Genomic DNA, 24,811 nt, shown 5'->3' with positions numbered 1-24,811 from the left:
GGCACTTAGGGCGCTGAGTCTGCGTGACGGTGAGCCAGACTTCTGACCACAGCTCAGGGGTCTGGTCTGACCAATTAGCCTTTGAAACCAACCAGCTTTGGATTCCTCAATCCCACCCTGAGGTTTTACCTGAACCATCAGCTTCTGTATCTCTGAAGACAGATGCTGAGGACCCTTCACGTAAGCCGTTCACACAGCCCTGTTCAGGCCTTTGTGCTGCACGGTCTGCCCGGCGAGCTGACCGAGGTTGGTATTTTACTGATGTTAGAAGTAGTCTGGTTTCCCGATGTACTGTTTCACTGAACAAGCAACAGAAGCCACTTCTCGCTGATAAAAGCAGAAAAGGGACATAATGAAAAGATACTGGGAGGGTGTGTGGAGTGGCCAGGACCGGAGCCAACCCAGGAGCTGTAGGAGGTGTTAGGGAGCCCCAGGCACCAGGCTGGGAGGGGTGCTACCGGGCCCCCTGCCACCCCAGAAGGGACCCCCCTCCACCCGACCCTCCACCTCACTCACTGCAGGTTCATGTCCCGGCAGGGCCAGGTCACACTGAAGCCACCAGCACACACCTCAGTTGGGGAGCTGGCCCCGTCTGAGCTGCGGGCGTGCCTGGTGTGGGGAGAGGCCCAGTTAGAGGAAGGCAGTTCCCCTACTGTTCCGAGTTAAGGTGCAAGTCAGTGCCCATCACTCAGGAGAGCCAGTCTGGACGGACCTCATTGTGGTGACTAGGCTGTCTGAGTTCACTTATTAATTTCTACGTTTGAAGGCCCTGGAGGGAGAAAAAGTGAAGGTTCTAGTACTTATTTTGTGTTTCCCACGTACCAGGTGTGGTAAACAAGCCACTTCAGACAAGGCCCGGAGCAACCACGTAAATAGGCCACGGAGCAAGTCGTGCAGTCAGGCCTCTGTGGTCCCGAAACCCGTGTCCCCATCGGCTCCATAGTTACCAGTGGAAACTAGGGGGATTTATGGGACTGTGTGCTCCTGTGAGGGCTGGGATATGTGTGTTTAAGTCCACATCTTCAGAAACTCGGCTAGAACCACAGCCACTGATTGCACGGTGGCAGAGGAAGGGAGGATTCCAGCCTCTGGTCCAGCTCGTGTGGAGCTCAGAAGTTCTTCCTCCTGTCCTGAAAATAACACCAAATCTGAGGGAGCTGCAAACCCACTGCTCTTCTTAGATCCCAGAAGACTGAGGGGGAAAGCTGCTTCCAACCCAGAGAGGTTGCAAAGGGAACAGCGGGCAGGCTTGGAGAGTCACAGCTCCCAAGGCAGAACCTGCTTTTTTAAGAACCCCGGGGGCAGGCAGATTTAACAGGTCCCTGAGGCCAGCAGGAGGCTCAGTGTGGGGAAATCAGAGTGTGACAAGTCCAGGGGGCCAGTCAGAGGGGCCCCATGCTCTTTTTCATGTATTTTACATCCAGGACCATTTCCTGTTCTCAGAATGAAGGTCAGAGGATAACTCCTCATGCTTCCTGCCTGGAGAGGAGAAAATAACTGTATTGAAATACACCCAGAACATTCTGTTTCATTGGGGGAAGTTGTTTTTTGTTTGTTTTTTTAATGAGAAATTATTTTACCAGAGCCTAACCAACCTGGGAGAAGGGAAATCCCTTCTGTGTCACCCAAATTGGGGTGGGGGGAAAGAGACACACTTGTGGAGGTCACAGCTCAGGGCACAGGCTCAATGAGAACTAATCACAGGACTGCAGATGCCCTGCTCTGTCCCGCTCCCCCAACACCTTACCTCCATGTCAGTAGGGCCCGTGTGTAATAACAGGAATAATACTAACAGAAGTAAATGTCTCAGGAGTGTCTAGGGAAAACCCAAAGACAGCGGGGAGATGAAAACAAGGACACACAGGCTGTTTTAGCCTCTCACACCAATAGCTGTAGCAAACTACACACAGCCCAGCCCCAGTAGATAAACAGGCAACCTCACAGAAGAAATTATTTATTTTGGTTCTCTTACCCAGTGCATTCCATGGTGCATCCTCGCCTAGAATTGAGTGGAAGCAAGTCCATCTCAGAAGGGACATAACTGAAGAGGGATGGCTTCCCAGACTCTGAGGGGCAGAGAGAGCACCAGCCTGGGTTAGAGAAAGGTGAGGGGTGGGGTAGGGTGTGGGCTGCCTTCTTCCCCATATAAGGAACCTTCCTGAGGCCAGCACAGTAGGAGGGAGGGCCATGGGGTGGAAGCAGCCAGACTTCATCCTGAGAACTGTTGGGATGCCTCAAAGGGACCATTCAGGTGCCCAAACTGGGCCCTGATTGAGGGAGCCAGTCGGTCTGACTCAGAGCCCAGGACTGAGGTGGGCTCACAGCAGGCCGGTATTACTTGGCCGGATCCATTTCACTTCTCCGAAGCCCTGTGTAAAACATGAAGCGTGGACGGCCTGGTGAGCACAGCTCTGCCCTCAAGACCGGTTTCAACTCCTCTCTTCCCAGAGAACAGCATCTCTGAACCCGTCCTGGGTGACCTCACAGAGATCACCCTAGTGGCCCAGGCTAGTGACCGGGAACATGTACCTTCCTGCAGGCAACCCCTGACGTCCACTGATGCATCATATACTGGCAAAGAGTGAGTCACTGTGCATTGGTCTAACAGCAGAGACTCTGCCAAAGGCCCAAGAGGTGGTGTGTGGGACATGCAGGGGTGCAGGAGTGTAAGCAGTGCAAAAGTGTAACTGGTGACAGGGGTGCAGGGGCTGTGGAGGGCGCAGGCATTTCAGGGGATGTGGGGGTGGAGGGATGCAGAATTGCAGAGAGTAGCAAGGGTGCAGAGGTGCAGGGAGTGTAGGGATGCAGGGAGGTGCTCAGGGACCTGGCCAGGATAAGAAGGCAAGTGCACATCCTTGCAGTCAGCCTGACCCCGGTGGGCTATTGCAATGCTTTTGGGCGGCGGCGGCGGCGGTGGCGGTTGGGAGGCTGCCCGGGCAAGCCGATCGATTTCTTCTCTTCCCTGCAGCCTGGCCTGGGGTGGGGCTTGGCCGCCGGAGATTCGCCAGATGTTGCACTCCAGGTAAGCTTGCTCCTGGGAGGTGGGGCGGTTAGGTCAGAGGGCGGTGGCAGCGGCAGAGGGGCGGAGCGGGCCTACCCCTGGCGAACGGGTGGAATAGCTGCCTTGTCCCGGCTGCTGGGCCTGGGAGCGGCCTCTTCTTCCCCAGGTCGCCGGACACTCCTGTCCCACTCAGCTTGCTGAGTGCGGAGTAGGGGCGGGGCCGTTAAGGTGCGGGACCCACGGGGGGAGGGAGGCTGCCGCGGGGGAGCCGATCAATTCGCTCCGCTCTCCCCAGAGGCGGAGCCAGGGGCGGCTTCTGCTGCCCTAGAGGTGGGACGCGGGTCTCAAGATGAGCTTGCTCCTGGGAGGCGGCGGCGGAGGCGGCAGGGGCAGGGGATGTGTTCCAGGGAGTTGCTCCATTTCTTCTCTCCCCCACGGCCTGGCTTGGGGGCGACGTCTGCCACCGGAGATTTGCCTGAGGTCCGACTCCAGGTGAGCTTGCTCCTGGGAGATGGGTGCGGTGCGGTCAGGGGGCTGGTAAGGTGGTGGCTGCAGGCATAGGGAGGCTGCCCCGGAGGAGATTGTGGATTAGCTCCATGTCTGCACCGCGTGGCCTGAAGGCGGCCTCTGCTGCTCCAGGTCCCGGGACACCCCTGTCCCACTTTGCCTGCTGGGGGCGGGAGGCAGGGTAGTCAGGGTGCAGGGGTGGCGGTGGTCGGGGGCCTGCAGCGGGGGAGCGGACCATTTGCTCCCATCTTCCCCGCGTCTTGTCCTGGGGGCGGTCGCTGTTGCCCTGTGTTATGAGACGCGTGTATCCTAGTCGGCCTGACCCCGGGAGTTGGACTTGGTACTTTGGGGGTGGTGGCAGCAGCGGCAGGTTTTCCCATGGAACTTGTCCATTTGCTCCCACTTCCCCCCATGGTTTGCCCTGGGGGCGGTCCCTGTTGTCCCAAGTTCGTCGGACGTCCATCTCCAGGTCAGCCTGCTCCCTAGAGGAGGCCACTGTGAGGTCATGGGCAAGATTGGTGGCTGCTGCGGGGGTAGGGGCTGCCTTGGGGAGCTGGTGGATTGGCTCCCGTCTCCCCGATGGCCTGGTGTGGGAGTGGCCTCTCCTGCCCCAGGTCACCAGACGCACCTGTCCCACTCAGCCTGCTGGGGGAGGGGCGCCCTGGGCGGTGCCTTTAAGGTGCGGGGGTGGCGATGGCGGGGGTAGAAGACCTGCAGCGCGGAGCCTGTCAATTTGCTCTCCTCTTCCCCGTGACCAATCCTGGGGGCGTCCTCTGCTGCCCAAGAAGCCGGATGCCCGTCTCCAGGTCAGCTTGCTCCTGGGAGACGGGCCCGATGTGGTCGAGGGGCAGAGGCAGTTGCGACGGCCGGCTGCCCCGCCTAATGGGGCCACTTCTTCTCCTCTCCCCTGACCTGGCCTGGGGACGTCCTCTCTGGCGCAAGATTCGCCTGACACCCCACACCTGGTCTGATTGCTCCTGGAAGGTGGGCGCGGTGAGATCAGGAGGTGGAGAGGACAGGGGCTGCCCCTGGAGAGCTGGAGGATAAGCTCCAATCTCTCTGCAGGCCTGACGTGGGGGCGGCCTCTGCTGCCCCTCGTTCCCAGGTCACACTTCTTCGGGACATATTTCCCCGGGGTTGCGGTAGGGTGCGGGGGCGTCGGGGTGTTGGCGGGGGTATGGAGCCTGCCGCTCGGGAGCTGGGGGTTTAGCTCCCATCTTTTCCGCAGATTGGCCTGAGGGCAGCCTCTGATGCTCCAGGTCGCAAAGCAATTTCTCTGACAGCTTAGCCACCGGAGGTGGGCAGGATGGGCTGAGAGGGCTGAGGCAGCCGCCAAGGCAGCGACGGAGGGGGCTGTCCCTGGCCAGCTGGTCAATTTGTTCCCATCTCAACCTTTGCTGCCGCAGTTTCGCAGAACGCCCTTCTCCAGTTTATTCTTCTCCAGGGAGGTGGGCGCAGTGCATGCAGCCCGAGGTCTGGGCTCTCCCTTGGGAGGGGCAGAACTCTCTTGTTCTCCTTTGTCTTTATTCTTCAGCGAAGTGGTTACTGGACGCAATTCTTAATTCTGAGAAAGTGTAGCCTGTGTTATGGAAGAGCTGCTGGACAGTGAGGTTTCTGGGTGGATTTTCACATCAGCTGATGCCCCAGGCAGGCAGGAAAGCTATTACTCAGAGCTTCTTAGTCTGGGGTTGGGGATGGCCCCGCCATCCTCACCATGCTTTTTAAAAATGTGTTACTCCCCTCTTTTTCCTAGGTGACATTTTAGGTTATTGGGTCTCAGATTGCTGACACACTCATCCCTGTTCTCAGACATCTTTTAAACTTGGGTGAAGTGATAAGTAGGGGAAGATGATTTACTGAAAGGTAAGAATACTTAAATTCGCATTAAAGCTACATTCTGTCAATCTTTCTAAAATGATTTTCCTCTGATTCTAAATCCACGACCTAGTGAATGTTGTACTCCTGTGTAAATTATTGATCTTCACATCACATTTGTTGAGTGGTCAACGAGATTTGTTAATTAGATTATTCCTGAAAGGAAAAGTTCAGGCTTTTCAGAATTCCTTGTCTGATGTCACCCAGGCAGTCACAGTAGAAGACAGAGCTGATATAAAAATCCCTCAGCTGCCTGAACTGCAAAGCTTCTGGGATTACTGATCCCTGAAATGCAGGTGACTCTTGATGATAATCTGGGGGATGGTTTAAATGATCAGATTCTTCCAGTCCTATAAATGGGTTCCGTGGCCCCAGCCCCGGGAGAACTGGACATAAGGGCCATATCGTGTGTGGTGGGATGGGAAGGCAAGGTGTAAGAGCTGGAATCACTGAGATTCCACACTCGCTAAACGCAGACTCCAGAGCCTAATTGTTGTCAGGTTCTGTTCTGGATTTGAGAGTGTGTTCATACATGATTCTTGCCCTTCTGGAGTCACTGCCTGGGTGGAAGTAACCTTTACATAGATCTGTGGAGGATGACATTTAAGTAGATGGGCTGTTATGGTTCTCAATGTGCCCAGGCTTGCTCTTCCAGGCACTCGTGGGACTAACGCGAGTCATGTTATTCACTCATTCACTGATTTATTACCCTTGAATTGATCACTCGTCCCACAGTAAGTGAAACAAGGTAACAGGAAGCTGAGTTTTGTCCCCTCTCCTATCACTGATTGTTTTTCAGTCGGGCGCCCTGCGTATGCATTGTGAAACGGTGGTATTTCGTGCCCAATGGGGCAGCACTGTCAGTTCTGAGAATCAGGGGAGACACATGGGTAGGACAGCACCCTGACACACATGGCACCCCCCATCCCGTGAGACAGAATTGTCGATGCTCAGGTGACCCGATGTAGACTGCGGTGCTAAACTTGAGCATGTTTAGTTATCCTGGTGGCTATGAAAATACAGACTACCAGTCGCTACCTCTGGAGACTCTGAGGGTGTGCACCCCAGGATTCTGCATTTTAAGAAGCACTTTAACGAATCCTGATGAAGAGATCTGAGTGTCCCACGGAGAAACACTGGTGTGCGAGGCACCAATATTGAGGATTCTCAGGGAACGATGTCTTTTTAGGATGGTCCATGGGCCCTCACTTTAGACTTTTGCCTTGGGTTTAATTGTATGTGTTCAGAAGTGATGTCTTTCAATTCCAGTGCATGTCAGCATGCTCTGTGCAGGGATTTACTCTCAGTAGATGGCAAAAACTATGATTCTTCAGGTCACCGAGCTACACTGTGAACGATATTTTATTTTGGTTTTCTTTGTAGCAATGCAGAGTCTCCCGAGAAGAGATTTAGACTCAACAGCTTTGTGTCAGACTTTGGAAGACCGCTGCTGCCCAAGGTGTTCTCTGGCAGTGCAATGACGAATCTAGGTCCCTCTTTCACTGCTACATCAATGAAGTGGACCACTTGGACAAGGCCAAAGCTGGTATCCCTACCATAGCCCTTTACAGTGTTATTCGGCTCCAGGAAGCCATCAGATGCAGCAGGTGGCCAGAGGAGGAGCCGAACAGACTCATGAAATGTGACATCCCCAACTTTATCAACACGGACCAGAACTCTGCCTTTGTGGAAGATGATTTCCTGATTTTGTAACTACCGATTGTTCTAGAAAATAAGCCAGTTGCCCAGAACTCACACAAAGACTTGAATTGAGAAACGTGCTTTCTCAGGTATCTTTCTGAAGATGTGAAGTCTGTCTTTGTATGGAAGGAAGTCCCCTTTCACAAAACTGAATGTGTTTGTGTCTGAGAGAGGGAAATGGAGACAGAAAGACGAAGAAGCAGAAGAGAGCCCCCTCAGAAGAGATCTAGTTAAGGTGAGTTTTTGTGCCTTTAAAAAACATTTGGGGTTTTAGGGGGAACAAAGTATTTACACTGTCTTATTCTCCTCATTGGAAACCTTGGCCCCGTCGTCAGAGTCAGCGGCCTTGAACGGGGGTTGCACGCTGCGTTTCATCTGGCACTGCCACTTCCACACTCTGCCTTTAGCACATTTCTTTGCCTGTCAGGGTTGCCACCCTTTAAACTGTAAGGTGAGGAGTCTGGAGTAGATGATCCACCCCAGCTCTGCTGTTTTGCAAATTTCTGATTTCGTATTCGGATGAGTCTGGGATACACTCAGAGCAGTATAAACTAGGCCCTACCTCCTGCCTATTGCTGGGGCATCCCTCAGGTCTGTGCCTTCTACTCAACCCTTTACTGAGCCCAGCTTTTGTCAGGAGCCCAAGTGCCTACCGGGATGGCAGGGGACTTGTCTTTCGTGGTCACGGTGGCCAAGAATTCTATTGGTGTGCTGAAACAACTCTTCTGAGATCCTCCACCCACCCCTGCTCAAACCTAATGACAGCACTACGGTTCCTTTCCTAGGAGGAGGATCAATCCATGGTGCATTTTATGACAATCCTGTCCCCAGGGATGCACGGAAGTTTATCAGCTGAGTGAGGGGAGGTGCCTCTGTGTCCCTGTATCTCTGTCTGCTGACAGTTCGCTGCCACCGGCTACTGAACAAGAAAAGTGCTATTCACCATGTTGTGTGTTTTCCAAATGTGTAGGTGATGGTCTTGTGGCTCGTGCGTGGGCTTTGATTTGGGATGGTGAAGGGCTTATAAATACCTCATCAACATGTATTCGAGGTGGCCTGGTGCCACACAGATTTGATTCATGAAGGCATCAAGCCTGCACACTGGTTTGGAAACAACTTGGTTTTGATCATTCACACTGCGTGCATGACTCGCTGCTAATCTCTGGGTGGTTTTTTCATTTCAGATTTATTCACCCCATGTCTTGCTTAAGCTGAAAAATACATTTATTTCACCAGAATATTCTCTGATTCTTTGTTTACACACATCCAGTTTTTTTAATTCCTTTAAAAATGATTCTGTGTTTATAATGCCTCCTAATTTCTATCATCTCTATGTTGCCAGTGGCCTGAGACATGCACCAGATTTGATGCCGGAACAGTTCCACCAAAAGAAATCCCTTTGCCGTAATATCTTTTGAGGAAAATATTATTCTTTAAGGCTCTAACAGTAAATCGTAGAAGAAAGCATGGAACATTTCTTGTAGTTAATACATGTTCATGCGAAAAGAAATGATATTTTCATTAAACAATGTTGATTTTAATAACTTTTACAAATGTGAACATTATTATTCATAATTTAAGTAACCAGATAAAACCACAGTTATTTATTATGAAGATTGAAAACTATTTACACGGTCTCTTAATTAGAAGTAGCTTTATTAGAAGACTGAAGGGTATTTAAAAGATGGAAAAATACCCATGATGACACCATCATTTTTATTAACTAAATATCAAGAACTGTGCAGGGATAAGATTTAACCCTCTGCAAACTGCCAAGTTAGCATGAGGTAGTTTGTGGATGCTGCCAGAGGACAGGACACTCCCCCAGGATCAGAGACAAAGGACTTCCTGCCAGCACAGCAGGCAGCCTGTGGTTCAAGTTCATATTGGTTCCTGAGTTCCTTTCCTATTGCTGTTGTAACAAAGGACCACAGACTCAGTGGCTTAAAGCAATACACATTCATCTTCTCACTGTTCTAGGGTGCAGTAGTGCAAAGTCAATGTCAGTGGGTAAAACCAACGAGTGGCCAAGGCTAAGTTCCACACCGAGGCTCTTGGGAGGGATTCGTCATCCTACCTTTCCCAGCTTGCAGAGGTGCTCACACTCCTTGGCCCAGGGCCCTGTGTCACTGTGACCTCTGCTGCCACTTTACATCTCTGTCTCTGACTATATAGATATAGAGGAAGAGTCTTCTACATCTGGTATGGACCCTTTTTCTTACATGGACATTGTATCCCTATTTATGTGCAGATGAAAACCCCTTCCCTCCAGGGTGCGGTGGCATCAGCTCACAAGATGACCACTCTGGGCTTTAAGTGTCCTCTTTGTATTGTCATCAGGGAACTTCTCTCTCCATAGTTAGCTCTGTGTTAATTTGTTGTTATATTTTACCCAGAATTACTGAAAGTTTTACTTAAAAGGGATCCTAATTAGCTCTGTTTACCTGTTTCCAGAGCTGAAAGCTTCAGTTCTAGAGTATCAGTTTGACTTATCCTAAAAATACATTCCAGTATATTTCTCTGGTGAAAGTCTCTACCCTGTTATCTATTGTCCCATCATTTCCTTATTTTCTTGAATATATTAAAAGTATTTTATAGCCTTTATTGGTAACTCTGATGCCTACATCACCTGGGGTTTGCATCCTTTGTCTAATGCTCCTTATTCTCATGTTATCTGTCATATAGTCTGGACATGTTGCATGTCTAGAAATTCTTTATTACATGGCAGACATTGCAAATGAAAAATCCATGTTATCTTCCGTGAGAGCTTTTCTACCTTCCCGTTAGGCAGACAGTGTGAGGGACTGATCATGTCACTCCAATCAGGCGCTGAGGTGGATCAGGACTAAAGTGCCTTTTTTCTTAAAACAGCTTTGAGGTATACTTGGCAAAATAATTTTCACACGTTTAAAGTGTACAGCTTAATACGTTTTGACGTAAGTATATCCCCAAGGAACCATGACCACACTCAAGACAGTGAACATACCCATCACCCACAAAGCTTCTCTCCTGACTTTTGTTGTCCCTCCCTCCCTCCCCGTCTCTTCCCCTGGGAACCATTGATCTGCTTTCTATCACAACATAGTGGTTTGCATTTTCAAGATCCTTATATGAATGGATTCATGCAGTATCTACTCTATGTTGTCTGACTTCTTTCATTCAGTGTAATTATTTTGAGAATCATCTGTGTTGCTGTATTAATAGCTTGTTTGTCTTATAGTAGAGTATTGTTTAGTGCTGAGTTTTTACTGAAGAGTTTATTGTGAGCAGTGTTTGTATAGACCATCATTTCTTTCTGCATTTACTTCTTGATGGATGCATGGGTTATTTACAACTTGTGCTATTATAAATAAAATAGCAGTGAATGTTTGGTTACAAGTCTTTGTATGGACATATGCTTTTCCTTTCTAAAGCACCAGATGAGGAATGTCTGGATTATATGGTACACAGGTGTTTACCTTTTTAAAAGAATCTGTTAAAGACTTTTCCAAAATGGTTGTACTATTGTAAATTCCTCGTGGTGTGTATCAGTTCTGGTTGCTCTACTTCCTTGCCAGCACCTTGTAAGGTCAGTCTTTCTAACTGTATTCATTCTAGTATGTATGTGAACTAGTATCTCACTGTGGTTTTTAAAAGCATTTCTCTAATGACTAATGACACCTTTAATCAGCATCTTTTCATATGCTTATTATCCATCTGGATATCTTTACTGAAGTGTGTTTTCTGGCCTCATTCATTCAGGTGTTTGAATTATTATTGAATTTTGAGACCTCTTTATTCTGGATCAGATACAAAGAGAGACCTTTATCAGATATATGATCTGCAAATAGCTTCTGTCTATGGCTTGTCTTTTCATTTGCTTAGCAGTGTTTAGAAGAGCATTGAAGAGTCTTCATGTTCATAAAGTTCACTCTATCAGTTTCTTTTTAAAATAGATGATACTTTTGGTGTCATAGCAAAGAAAAATTTGCCAAACCCAAGGCCATAAACCTTAAGCCTATGCTTGTTCTCCTAGCTGTTTTATAGTTTTAGATTTCCTATTAAGATCTATGATCCATTTTGAGGTAAATTTTGTATATTTTGTGAGGTGTGGATCAAAGTTCATTTTTTTTTTTTTTGCGTATCACGATCTAATTGTTCCAGCACTACATGCTGAAAAGATCCTTTCTCCACAGCATCCTTTTTGAGAATCAATTGTCTGTATAAGTCTTGGTTTAGTTCTGAACATTCTATTGTGTTCCATTATTCTATTTTCCTGTTTTACACCAACACCCTAATTTCTGATTACTGTAGCTTTATAAAAAAAGTTTGAAAATCAGATAGTGCAAGTCTTCCAACTTTGTTTTTCTTGTTCAAAGTTGTTTTGGATTTTTGGGATCCTTTGAATTTTTATATGAATTATAGAATAAGTTTTTAAATTCCTTACATCCTGTTCTGCCAAAATTCCACCCATGTCTTTGGCCGTCTCCAAAGCCACATTTTCTGAAGAAGTCTCTCTAGATCCCAGGTGAAAGGAATTTCTCTTTCGTCTGTGCTCAAATCACATTTGATATTATTTGATTACACTTAATCATATTTGCCTGTATGTACTTGTCTGACCTTTCCAGCCATTTAGTAAATCTCAAAAGATTAGGAATCTTGACTTGGTTCCCTCTGTGTGCTGAGAAACTAGTTCTATGCTTTGCAGGAGTGAGCCCTGCAGTAAGAGGTATCTGCAGCACACATCTAGCTCATTGCTTGAATATTGTCAAGGAATTCTGCAGATTTAGAATTGTTTATTGATTGTTGTCTCCAAGACGGCTCAGTCTTTTTTATTTCTATTGCTACTGCTGCAGTTTCAAAGAACAATGGGCTAGTTATTTTCCAAATATCAAATCATACTCTAATTGTGTTGTCACGCAAATTATGTGCTGCTGTGTCTTAACAACCTGCTTAGTGTTCACAGGCTCCTTCACTCATGGAAAATTTGGGAGAATGTCATATCCTTAGAGATAGCAATGCTGTCTTTGGCGACCTGAGCAGCAGTATCTGAATTCACTCCTGCTGTTTTTCCAGTGTCCCCTCTAGACCTCCTCCAGCCCTCCATGGGGGGCCCTGCAGTTCTGCCCTAGAAAAGCCTGTTGCTTCTCAGGAAGACTTCCCTATGAAACATAACCATGTCCTTCTTGTGGGGACATTCAGTCCAGAGACCTGAAACAGGGGAAAATATTTAGCCTGCTTTTGGTAGAACCTAAATTCTTCCATACTTGTTAGAAGCAATTTCAATGAGGAAACTGTTTTGGCATCTAACAAATCAGCATAAATGACTGATGAGGAAGATCAGCTTCCCCATCCCACTCAGTCGTCATTTTGATGTGACACACACATTGGCAAACATTTTCTCCTGTGAGCAACATAAAGTTCAAGACGTTATGAATGGCTTTTTGTTTTTATTTCTTAGTCTTTCCACATTCACTGTGTCTCGTGAGATTATATGAATCCTGCTTATTTTCAGCCCAGCACTAAACTTTTTAAAAGGATCACGTGTTTAAAAGGCTAGTGGATAATTTTTTAGAAGACAGAAATCCTTAGATTTTGGTCCCAGAGTTGAATCTTGGTTAGTGGTGAATGAAAATTCCCGTTAAAATTTTAAATTCAGTGATATAAAGTCTTAAAAATAGTTAAATATTAGTCAATTTCATTAAACACTATAAGAGTTATTTACCTTTAAGCCTGTTTCTGGGGCAATTTTGCAATGATTCCCTCCCTTTATCGATTCCCTCTTTATCAGAATCCTTGAGAGGCCCCTGTCATCATTGTCAGTATCATCATCATCATCATGGAACTGATTCTTCTGGAAGATTCTAGGAAAATAAAGAGATGGACGGGATTATGTGTAGGTCAGTGTGTGCATATACAATAAGAACAGCTGTCAGACATTAGATGCAAGATACCCATTTCATTTAGGGGAGAATGTGGTCATGAAATCCTGATGTGGTGAATGAAGGAAGCGGTGGGAACAGGATAGTCAATGGAAAGGAGGAGGAAGTGAGTGAATTGGAGAGCATAGATCCTTGGTTAGTTGATCAGCACATTGGTGAGAATGAGGGGAGTGTGATGGCAGAATCATGTCCCTCCCCGGCCACAGGGTAGCCACCTGTGACATGTTACTGTACATGGCAAAAGGGATGACAGATATTTTAGGATTAAAAATCTTAGAGGATTTCTGTCTCCTAAATTGTCTATTAGTTAGCCTTTAAACCCATGATACATTATTATAGATTAGTGCAGGGGCACAAATAAAAAGGATTCATATAATCTCACCAGACAAACTGAATGTAGAAAGGATAAGGAAGAAAAACAAAAAGTCACTTATAAGTGCCTTGAACCATAAATTGCTCATGAGGAAATGTTACACAAGGTGAATGTCACAGCCACATACATACTGCCTGAGTGGGATGGGACAAGGGGATCCTGAAATGAGACAATAGGGTGAGTAGTCTGGATTGTCCAGGTGGGCTGAATGTAATCACAGGGGTCCTTAAATTGGAGGATATTTCCCAGCTGAGTTTAAAATCAGAGGGAGGTGTAGCGATGGAGCAATGTTCAGAAAGTCTGCTGACCATGAAAATGGAGGAAGTTGAGGGGCACAAGCTAAGGAAGGTGGGTGACCTCTGTAAACTGGAAAAAAAAAAGGAAACATTCTCTTCTAGACCCTCTAGAAGGAAGGAACCCTGCTGGTATCTTGAATTTATCCCAATGAGAACTGTGTTGGATCTCTGACATCCACAGCCATAAGCTAATAAGTCTTTGCTGGTTTAAGCTATTAAGCTTATGGGAATTTGTTACAGTGGTAATAGGAAAATAACATAGTGAGTGGTAGTGTAAGGGATTAAAGGTCTAGGATGGGGTGTGGAGAGAATTCTGACATTTACACCTAAAAAACAACCAGGTGAAGTGGGAAGGTGTTTTAAGGAAGACCTACCTGGCAGGGCTGTCAAGAAGACTGGAGTGAGCGAATCCTTGGAGTTAGAGGAATCAATTAAACCTCACAAGGAAAATAAGAAATAAAATGTAGCAGGGCTTCAGTGTTAGTAGATGTAGGAATGGAAATGGGCAGAGAGATATAAACATTATTTTGAAATTAGCTACAGGTTTGATGACTGCATGTTTGGGAGAGTTAGCCGATGTGTGGACTGAATGCATCCCCTCAAAATCCATATGTCGAAACCTCATCTCCCAGGGTGATGATATAGGGATGCGGGGCCTTTGGGAGGTGATTAGTAGGATAAAATGAGGTCATGAGAGTATTGCCCTCATGAATGGTATTAGTGTTCTTATACAGGGCCCCAAAGTGCTTGCTTCTCTCTCCTCTCTGGGCCATGAAGATAGTGGGAAGACAGCCATCTTCGAGCTGGCAATCCTCTCCCAGATACATTGACCTTGAAAGCCTCAGCCTCCAAACCATAAGGAATATGCTGGTTGTTTAAGCCACCCGACACACGGTAATTTGTTACAGAATCCCAGACTGACGAAGACAGTGGAGAATGCCACTGCGTTTGGCACTGATTGCCTGGAGAATGCTGAAACCCAGGGAAGTGGGCAGCACAGACGTTTACTCATTTAATCCTGCCAACACTGTAGGGGATAGAGTCTACATTTTCCTCGCTATTTAAAAGGTAAGGAAAAAGAGGCACAAACAATAACAATGACAACGACAACAACAACAACAACAGCAACAATAATTTGTCCAAGATTCACACAGAACTCCCTGGAGGGAGAGTGAGAATTAATACTTATGCAGGCTGGCCCCAGAGCCCCTGCTCATAACTACTAAGTCAGATCACCTTGCTTATTTAGATCAGTTTTTTTTCAACTGTGATATGAGTGTACTGTGTCCAGTAACTTATAATTTCAAAATACCTCACTGTAAGGGAAACATTAGTTGCAGGCATTACAACCCACAGAAAGCTAGACATACAAAAATAACTTGTTAGGGCAAGATAACCAATAATGTTTTTAAATATTATACCTGCTGACCCTTTGCAATAAAGTGTTTATTTATAATTCTGTCTGGCTACAGAATAACATCATAATCCTGCATGTGGCTGGTGGCTCCCGTGTTGGACAGCACGGGTCTAGAGAATTTAAATGACTTGCCCAGCCTTGCCCAGGAAGCTCGTGGTGGGATCAGAACTATAGTCTGTGACTGTTCCTTCCTATCCAACAATTCCCTCATGGAAGTTTAGAAGCTTCTCCTGTGGTGCCCAGCTGTCTATCCGTACTTATGACATCTTGTCAGGTGCCCCGGCCTGCTCCTGAACATCAGCCAGAACCCACTTCTGCTCTTTTTTGGCCAGGTAATACCTTCTAGCAACTTCCATTGCCTTCTTGGCATCAGTTTTTACATGGAAGGGTAGTGGCTAGAGAAGGAAATGTGTCCACATGACAGGTTTTTCATAAATATAGTAGGAGTGGTCAAGAGAAGAAAACCTCAGGAATACGAGTGGAAGCAGGTCATTTAATATACCAAATGCGTACTTTCAATGTATGTTTGTGTTTCCGAGTCCACGCTTGTTCTACTCGTGCATTATAGGCCAACACATCAGGAGACAAGGATTTGGGGCAAGAAATAGCGGCTTTAATTTGTAAAGCCAGCGGAAAAGATGGTAGACCAATGTCCTGGAGAACCATCATCCCAAGTCAGAATTCAGGCTCTTCTTATATTAAAAAGGGGAAGCGGGAATGCTTGGTTGTTGCAAACTTGGTGTATGAATTCTTTGTTGTTAGAATCCTTTGTTCTTGCAGCTCTTCACCTGGGTCAGATCCGTGTAAACCTCCAACAAGCAAATGTTATTTTCTATTCTGTATCTTGTTATCTTTATACGAATGGAAAAGTGATAATATCCTTCAAAGTCAGAGCCTTGAGAATAGGGTCTCCTGTATATTTCAGGATCTAGGCAACATTGTTTCACAAAAGGTGCAGAAACAGCAAGACTAAGCCTAGGAAACAGGGCACATGTTTAAAGTCAAAGGAACAGATCTAATATGGAGTCAGATTTGTTCTTTCCTATTTCAGTAGTGCCATGGAGAAGGCACTGTGGGCAGCTTTCTGTAGGGTCCTGGAGGCTTTCTCTCTCAGCCTCTGTGCGCCTCTATTGAAAACCCGTCATCGCTATCTGGCCTGCTGGAAAACCAGTCCGCCTGTTTTGCCCTGAAGTTGTGTTCTGTTTATAACTCATCTCTACTCCTTGGAAAACAACTCAATAAAAACTCAGTTGGTTTCCCACCAGCCCTGAGCAGGGGTGAGGGATAGCATGTTATTATTTTATTAAAAAAAATATATAAAAGAGTTTTAAAACAGCACTGGGCACATAGGAGAGAGACAATCAATGCTTCCTGGCTTAAATCGAAAATGATGACTCAGTGAGTCTATGGCTGCTGTATTTGCTGAGCTAGTTACTCCTTTGCTCCATTACACATTTATTTTAACTGAAAAAGAAATATATGCATATGGTTAAAAAAATTCAAACAGAGCAAAAAATACTCAAGTGAAAGAAGTTTTCCCTCATCCTCTGTTCTTACATGCCTCCCTGGAGATGCCAATGTTTACAATCCTTTGTGTGCTTTTCCAGATATGCTATGCAAGTTCCCACCAATGTATGTAAATTCCTTTAAAGTTTTACTTATTTTTAACTTTAAGGGATTTAAATCCTCAAGTGGCTTCTGCCACAGTAATAGAAAAGAAGAAATCTGACTCCATATTAGATCTGTTCCTTTGACTTTAACCCTGTGCTCTGTCTCCTAGGCTTCTTCTTGCTTGTAAAACAATGTTGCCTAGAGCCTAAAATATACAGGAGAGCCTATTCTGAAGGCTCTGACCTTTAAGGGTATTTAACACTTTTCCAATCATATAAAGATAACACGTTGCAGAATAGAAAATAACGTTTGTTTTGTTGGAGGTTTACAGGGATCTGACCCAGGGAGATAGCTGCAAGAACAAAGGATTCTAACAAGAAGGAATTCCTACACCAAGAAGTTTGCAAAAACCAAGCACATAGGAAAGCAGCCTGAATTGTGACTTGGGGAGATGGTTTTCCAGGACATTAGTTTGCCATCTAGGTCTACAGAAACTTGCTATTCCATGCCCCAACACTTGGTCTCCCAACTTACTGGCCTGTCCTGCACTGAGGAGAATGAATTTGGACTCAATAACACTTCTACCTACCTAGCAAGTTGGACACTGGGACTGAGGGCAGCTCTCCCACACACAGGGGCCTACGGTGAGCCCTTGATTATTCCCTGAGGTTGGGGTGTGGTTTACCCAGGAGGGATGGGGACTCTACACCAACACTCAGGCAGTCTGCTCCTTCTGGGGCTCTGACATTTTACCTCGCGCTCCCTGCCAGCCCAACATTTGGGACAGTGGAGCTAAGGCAGAGATCGTGCCTGCCTGTTTCCCAGCGTGTAAGAGGGGAATATGTACTCTTCCCAAGGTAGTTCTGAGAAACAACACCTGCGGGTGCTTGGTTCCCTGAGCAACAGTAAACCTAGCTCCTTGTGGGGGCAACGGGTATGATACCCGTAGGGTTTCTGCTGAGACCTTAGCTGGAGGGCTGGGCCAGGGACGTAAAATATGAGCTGTGGGCAATGACGGGTAAGAGAAGGGTGTATAGGCAGGACTGCTGCCTCCTTCGGGGTGCCACAAGAGGTAAAACGCTTTCTCCCCATCTCTGTTACTCCCCTCCCAATTCCAGATAACTGCCTTCCCTCTGCTCCTCCTGTCCATGTGTCTCCCTCCACTTTTCCCCGCCTCCCCTCCTCCTCCCCTATTCTCCCTCCCTCGGTTCCCCTTCTCTCTCAGGACCCAGAGCGGATCGCTGGCCCTCCTGCGCATGCGCAGTTGCTGCCAGCTGGACCGCGGGTTGGAAGCTCCAGCTCCGAGCCGGGGATCGGCCCCAATGGCTTCTCAGCTCTGTCGCCCTGTAGGCCTTTGGCTACTGCCTGGGGCCGGGGCCTCTGGCTGTGGAAGTGCAAGGTGAGGGGATATCGGGAAAGGGGTGAGGCGGCTGCGGGAGGGCGGTCGGCGTGTCACAGCCCCCCAGGGCGCCAGTCAGCGTGTGTTCAGCTGGATTGCTCGGGCCAGACCCCTCTGCCCGCGCCACCTGCCCCGGCGCACCGGCCACAGCTGCCCAGGGCCAGGTGTGCCCCTGCCGCCTCTTGACCCAGCCGGGCTCCCCTCAGTCCGCGGCTGGCATCCGCTTCCCCTCTCCCGCCGGCGAGTCCTCCCCTCCCGGTCTTCCTCTCCTTGGCCGCCGACCCGTCCCCACCACTGGGCGGGCTGTGTCCCGGGCGGGCGGGGTCTGCACACCCGGACGGGGCGGGCGGCTTGGGCTGGGGCTGGGGCTGGCCTCCGAGCGGGGCTGCAGCCCGCGTCCCCCACCCCGCTCTCCCTGCCCCGCGACCCCGGGGCTGCCTTCCTCTCCCTTTCCCGATCCCTGAGGTCCAGATTAGCGGCGTGGGCGCTGCTCCCCAGGCTGAGAGCCCGCGGCTGTAACTCCCAGCTTCTCCTGGTGGAGTCGGGAAAAGGGAGCGGCAGTGCTGAGGGAACTTCTGTCTCCTTGATCAGGATTTCTGCCCCAGGTAAGTACCTTGAACACTTTCAGGTGTTATGATGGCGGTGCTTGTTGATGTCACATGTTTTTATACTGAGAGGGATTACAGTGGTGAAAGCAGGGCTTGGTTCAGTTAAAAATGAGCTGAAGGCATGAGGCTGTCTCATCCTCCATCATTCACTCTCCCAGGGTGAAACGTGAGACCGTCGATCTTAAAAAGATACTTATAGTTCGTAACTAGTCCAGCCCAGCTACTGTGTGTTAACAGGAACAGCACAACCTGAGGCGTTGGAGACCCAGGGACATTGCACTCCTAAAGAGCTCCTGGCAAAATCTGGTTTGTTTTGTTTTTTTTTGTTTGTTTGTTTTACTTAAATTGTGGGACAGACTAGTAGTATAGAGGGAAAAATAATTGGCAAGAAGGATTTTTTCATATAACAGCTTTATTGTGATATTGTTCACACACCATGAAGTCCACCCACTTGAATGTTACAATTCAGCAGCTTTTAGCATATTCACATTTGTGCAACCATTATTATTCCAGAACGTTTTCATCACATCAGAAAGACCAGTTGAAATGCATGACCTATCCACCCCTTCCCAGTGGTGGTTCTAAAGAAGTTTCTTGGCTGTTCCTGACCATAAATTAACTTGTTACATTCCATGAAATATCTGGGAGGAATTCTAATCAGAATTGCAATGAATCTGTCTATCAAAGCAGGAAGAATTAATGTCTTTATGGCATAAACTTCTTCTACACATGAATATATCTGGGACCCTATCTTTTCATCTGTCCAGAGCCAGGCCTATGGGAAATCTTGGGTTTGTGAATGATGAGATTCAATACATCATTAGATGCAACTGTAGCCTTTCACTGAAGAGAAAAGTAACCTCGTAGAAGCCAAGTGATTCTCTGATGGTTAGAATGAGTGACCGCCAGTGCTGGAGTATTCGAGTGGACTTGGTGCTTGCAGAGTTCTCCACCACCTACAGCTAAGGGGATTACCGTGTTCTTTTACTTTTTTTTTTATGGCGTTGCTTTTATTTTTACTTATTATATAAAATTATTTTTTATTGAAGTGTTGTAAATTTACCATGTTAGCTTCAGATGTACAGCAGAGATTCAGTTATAAGCTTATGCATATGTATATAAATGTTTTTCAGATTGTTTTTAGTACAACTCATTACAAGAAATTGAAAATAGTACCCTGTGCTATATAGTAGGTCCTTGTCATTTATTTTATATTTATTAATGTGTATCTGTTAATCCTCCCTTTCCTGCCTGCTAACAACAGTTGGCTTTCTATGTCCATGAGTCTATTTCTAGCAGCACCGTTTTTGCTAGCAATATATGCTGGTTGGCTCTTTTCTGTTTCAGTAGTTCCATCTTATGTGTGGGCGTTTTTCTTCTGGTGGGCCTGTGTGTGGTTTGCACACGTGATAATAGAGATCTGTATTTGGGAGAACTCCAGGCCTCGTGTAGTCCCTCATATGGAGCGCCCACTGAACTGATGCTTGAACTTGGAAAAAAACAGTAAATGTTGGAATTTCCACTATGGTTGAGACTTCCAGGTTTCTATAACCTCTTTAGCCCACCTAAATTTTGGCTGCACCCAATACTGGATAATTTGGTGGAACTTCATGGTATGGTGGTGTAGAGACAGGGCCTTGTATGCTTCTTCTCTTTCCTTTTTCTAACAATCATTTTCCTGGGCCTTCCAGGTACTCCCCCAGAAGGGCCCAGGGCTGGCTTGGTGTTGCACTGAGGCAATATTTGTTAATAAGTCCCTTTCCTCATCTCTTCTGAGCCTCCATTTCCTTCTCTGCACAATGAGGGCTTAGACTAGATAAGTGCTTTTCAGTTTCTTTTAAAGCCATGTTTCCTTTGAGAAACAGAAAATTCAAATCTCTCCTCCCATCACAACCCTTTAGATTTTGACACGTCCTCCAAGGAGTCACATAGCTCTTTGTGGTAAATTGACGTGATTGTGATTCCACATGGCACAGAAAAGACTCTTCAGAGATTTATTGCAGGGAGAGGGCAGGAAAGGGGCAGTATGTCACACTTTCTTGTGTGAGCACTGGAGCAAAGGCTTGGGTTTAAATACAGTGTCTGATGTGGCATCTCTCTAATCTTGCACAATGTGATAAACCTCTATCCCTAGTTTCTTAATGTGTCAAGTTGGGGTGGTAATGTTTTAAGGCTTTTGTGAAACATTATACACATAAGCCATTTGTGTCTCGGTAGATACAAGACCTGCTAGAGAGTCGGAATTTCTTTAAAAATACATATATATTGTCCACATCACTCTGTCTGTGTGTATTTTGAAGTTCCTGGAGGGTGAGGGTTGAGTGTAATGTCCATCGTGGGACAGGTGGCCCATGGGTCTGTGTGCCTCAGATTGCCCCCTCCTCCCCAGTCCTCTTCCTCTCAGTCCAGGATGAAGTTCCCTAGTAGATTTACACACAGGTCTTGTGGAAATGGCTTTTCATTTTATTGTTTCACCAAGGAGGGTTGCCATCATGATCTCTGTGGTCAGGTTTTGGTGACCTGAAGGCTATGCAATTGGGGATTTCTATTTTATAAAAAGAAAAAAAATTACAAATACAAAATTAGACCTAGGTTGGTGGCAGGGGCTTTTGAAAGTGGGGACCATTAGCTTTTTTAGCTTCAGGTGCAGTGGCCTCTGGCCACGAGGACACATCCTCATGCTCTGAATTTGGAGGGACCAGTGGGTTCAGTGGGAATATTTACTGAGTGCATCTCATGGGCTGCGCATTCTCTTATTTGTACTGTGTGTTCCTTATTTGAGATGGTGAGCTGATTTAAACTCAATAGCCTCTTTAAAATAATAGACTTTTTATTTTTAGATGTAATGTAGATTCCCATGTAGTTGTAAGAGATAATATGGAGAGGGCCTATGGACTCTTTGCCCAATTTTCTTTAATAGTTCCATCTTGCAAAGTTGGGGTACTATTCATTCGTGACTCACTAACCCTTTTAGGTTTGTGTTATTGCCCTCATTTCTATTTATGAATAAACTGGTGTTGAGAGAAGCACACAGGTCTGCCCAGGTCACCCACGTGGTTAGTGAAGATTTGGGTGGAACGTGGGCATGGCATTTCCAAGCAGTACCATTATGATGGTCTGTGGCAGGGAGCAGCATTCACTTTGCTTGTTTATTCATTCATTCAACAAACATTTATTGAATAAACTCTGTGGGTCAGATGCTTTCATAGGGTTATCTGATTCTTCAGCAGTATGGAGAATCAGGTAATGTTTTCTTTTTCTTTTTTTTTTTAATATGAGAAAAATATCTCTGAGAGGTTATAATCTCCCCAAAGGAAAAATAGCTCATAAATGAGGGATAGTACATTTGTACAGTTCCTTCTTCTTATGCAGGTGGTACCCTAGGCATTTTACATTTGCAAACTTCCATAATCCAGATATATTCTTGTAAGGCAAGAAGTTTTTTTTTTAATTGAAGTATAGTCAAGTTTACAATGTTGTGTCAATTGCAAGGTGGTTTTTTTTGAATTTTGAATGGAGAAAATATTTTTTGAGGGGGTTAATTAAGTTTATTTATTTGTTTCATTTTTCTAAAATGAGGTACTGAGGATTGAGCCTAGGTCCTTGAACATGCTAAGCACGTGCTCTACCACTGAACTGTACCCTCCTCCCCAAAGCAAGTTTTCTTACCCATTATTCTGCACCTTAGGAGTTCAAATAAATTGGCATTGAAATCCAGATATTTTGATCCTACTATGGTTCTTTGCATTATATCCTGCTGAGGGGTGGGGAAGCAGTTCCTTTATTCATTCATTTATTCAGCAGTTTTGAGCACCGACTTTGCATCAGGGCCTGCCTAGGTGCTTGGAAACAGAAAACAAGAAATGATCCTTTTCTGCAGGGGATGGAAGCCTAGACCAAAAGCTGGGTAATGTGATCTGAGCTTCAGTAGCCATGTGCAGATGCTGAGGACAAAATTATCCCCGATTTGCTTGGACTTCCCTTGCCTTCTGGCTGGTGCACATCAGGTCGCCGCATCCCAGTGAGGCCCGCAGCCCACAGCACAGTATGTACATCGATTTACCCTCCCTTCTCGGCAGGGCCTGCAACATGAACACCCCTGACTACGTGCAGTGCGCTGAGGACCACCAGACTCTCCCGATTGTGGTCCAACCTGTGGGGATCATCTTAGAGAATTTCTTTTGCATCTATAATGGAATCTCCTTGGTGAGCCAGATCAGACCGTGCGGCTCCCAGTGGGCACTCTGTATCTACTATAGGTATCTCTATGCGCCCGAGAATGGATGGAGTGACTTCCAGACCCACCGCAATGTCATGGGCCTTGTCACCATTACTGACTGCCTCTTGGCCAAGACCTTCTAGAAGCTCCACGCACAGAGGAGCTGTATGGCACCACGCTCTACGACTCTCAGCTCTTTGTCTTTATGCTGTATGGGGAGGTGGCCGAGCAGCCGCACACCGACGTGGCCTTCAATCTACGAGGACTGCGGGTGGTGGAGAAGAGGATCGAAGACTTCACTGAGTCACTCTTCATCTTGCCCAAGTCCAAGTGGCTGGATGGGGACCCCGAAAATTCTGGGGAGAAGACCCCCCTCCTCTACATCCTATTTGAGAAGGAGGACTTCGTGGGACTGGACACAGACAGCAGGCAAGTCAACCTGAAGGCCGGGCCACCCTGGCTGTGTGACAGATTGCTTCCTTACATCCAGAATGGGATCATCAAGGAGGAGGGCTTTCTTGTAGCCAAGGCGGGAAGGAGGTGTAGCCCGCCGGTTTTCAGACGTTTAAAACTAAATCCGCCTTTGTTTCAGAGAGATCCTTTTAGGGTTAGTGTGGACACTTACTCCCCCTTTTCAGCCAGGACACTTGGGGGGACCCCTGGAGTTGCTGTCCAATAGAGTAGCCACAGATACTGATGTTAGTAGTGCTGGGGAGGAGGCCGGTCTGAGCTGAGATGTGCTGTAAGTTAAATGCACATCAGACGCTGAAACTTGTTTAGTAAAAAGAATATAAACTATCTTGTTACTTTCTATATTGATTACACGTCAAAATGATAGTATTTTACATACAGTAGAATAAGTAATGTCTGTTCTTAAAATCAGTTGCTTGGTTTTTTTTTTGTTACATTTTAAACGTGGCAACTGGGAAACGTTATTTACATGACTCTCATTTCATTCCTGTTGGACAGCCTGTCCTGGGACAGTTTCATCCCTTTGCTTATAAATGAGACTCTGAATCCCGAGACGCAGAATGAGGTGCTGGTTGAGCTCAGGGTGGAGCCGATGTCTCCTGCCTCCCAGGCCCAGCACCAGCACGGCTCAGGCCCTCTCCCCTGCCTGACAGCCACCATGCCAAGTTAGGACATCAGAAACACTGCCAGGGGCTTCCGAATTAGCTCCTTACGCAGGGAAAGGCGTGTCACGGTGTATGGGACACAGCAGGGAAAAATTCGTCCTCACTTTGTCCCTGTGATTAGGTCAAAGGCCCCACTCTGCCTTGGAAGTGCAGACGATCACTTCTGGGCTGCCTAACCCCTCACCCTCTACTATGTTTCCCTGTGTATCTTTCAAGCTGTCCCTCGGGCAGAAGAGGGTGAGACGTCTTTGCCGAGAGGTGGTCCCCCTTTACTGGGGAGAGTGAGGTGAGCTGTGTCCCCCCGGCCTACGGCCTCGGGCCTTGAGTCTGGAGAGCGCTCATGGCGGTCCCACAGGTGACGGTCGGAGGACATGGTACGTGCTGCCGGGCCCGCTGTGCAGGAGGGGCTCTGTGATTCTCTGTGATTCTAAGGTCAGATTCTACTTTCTTGTTGTTGGTAAGATGGAGGAGAAGATGCCAGAGAATTGATAAAAAGAAAATCCACACCAGTCCTGTGAATGACAGACACAGGGGATCCGTGTCCCACCTGCGTGTGGTGCCTGGCAGGCTCTGGAATAATTTTCACTTCCTCCCCGGACATTCCTCTATGGCTTAAGGAAGGGGAGAGGCATGTCGTGGCCATGATCTGTACTTGTCCTCACAGGGCCCTGTGATCTACATGCCCACACTACACTTCTGCTCCTTGGAGATGAGGTGTCAGGTTTAGGAAACTGGGCACTGCTGAGG

General features: G+C 47.0%; 1 protein-coding gene across 1 annotated transcript in view; it reads left to right on the top strand.

Moving 5' to 3' along the window:
- Positions 1-17,887: 17,887 nt before the first annotated feature.
- Positions 17,888-24,811, top strand: part of LOC140693565 (uncharacterized) — a 545,747-nt gene continuing 538,823 nt past the window's right edge. The window contains exon 1 of the transcript XR_012069332.1: positions 17,888-18,101. The gene's annotated coding sequence lies outside the window, so the exon portion shown is untranslated. The remainder of the gene's footprint in view (positions 18,102-24,811) is intronic.

Source organism: Vicugna pacos, unplaced genomic scaffold (genome assembly GCF_048564905.1).
Source record: "Vicugna pacos unplaced genomic scaffold, VicPac4 scaffold_19, whole genome shotgun sequence".
NCBI classification, from domain to species: domain Eukaryota; kingdom Metazoa; phylum Chordata; class Mammalia; order Artiodactyla; family Camelidae; genus Vicugna; species Vicugna pacos.
The sequence above is the reverse complement of the archived record's forward strand: the minus strand, read 5'-3'. Positions and strand labels throughout refer to the sequence as shown.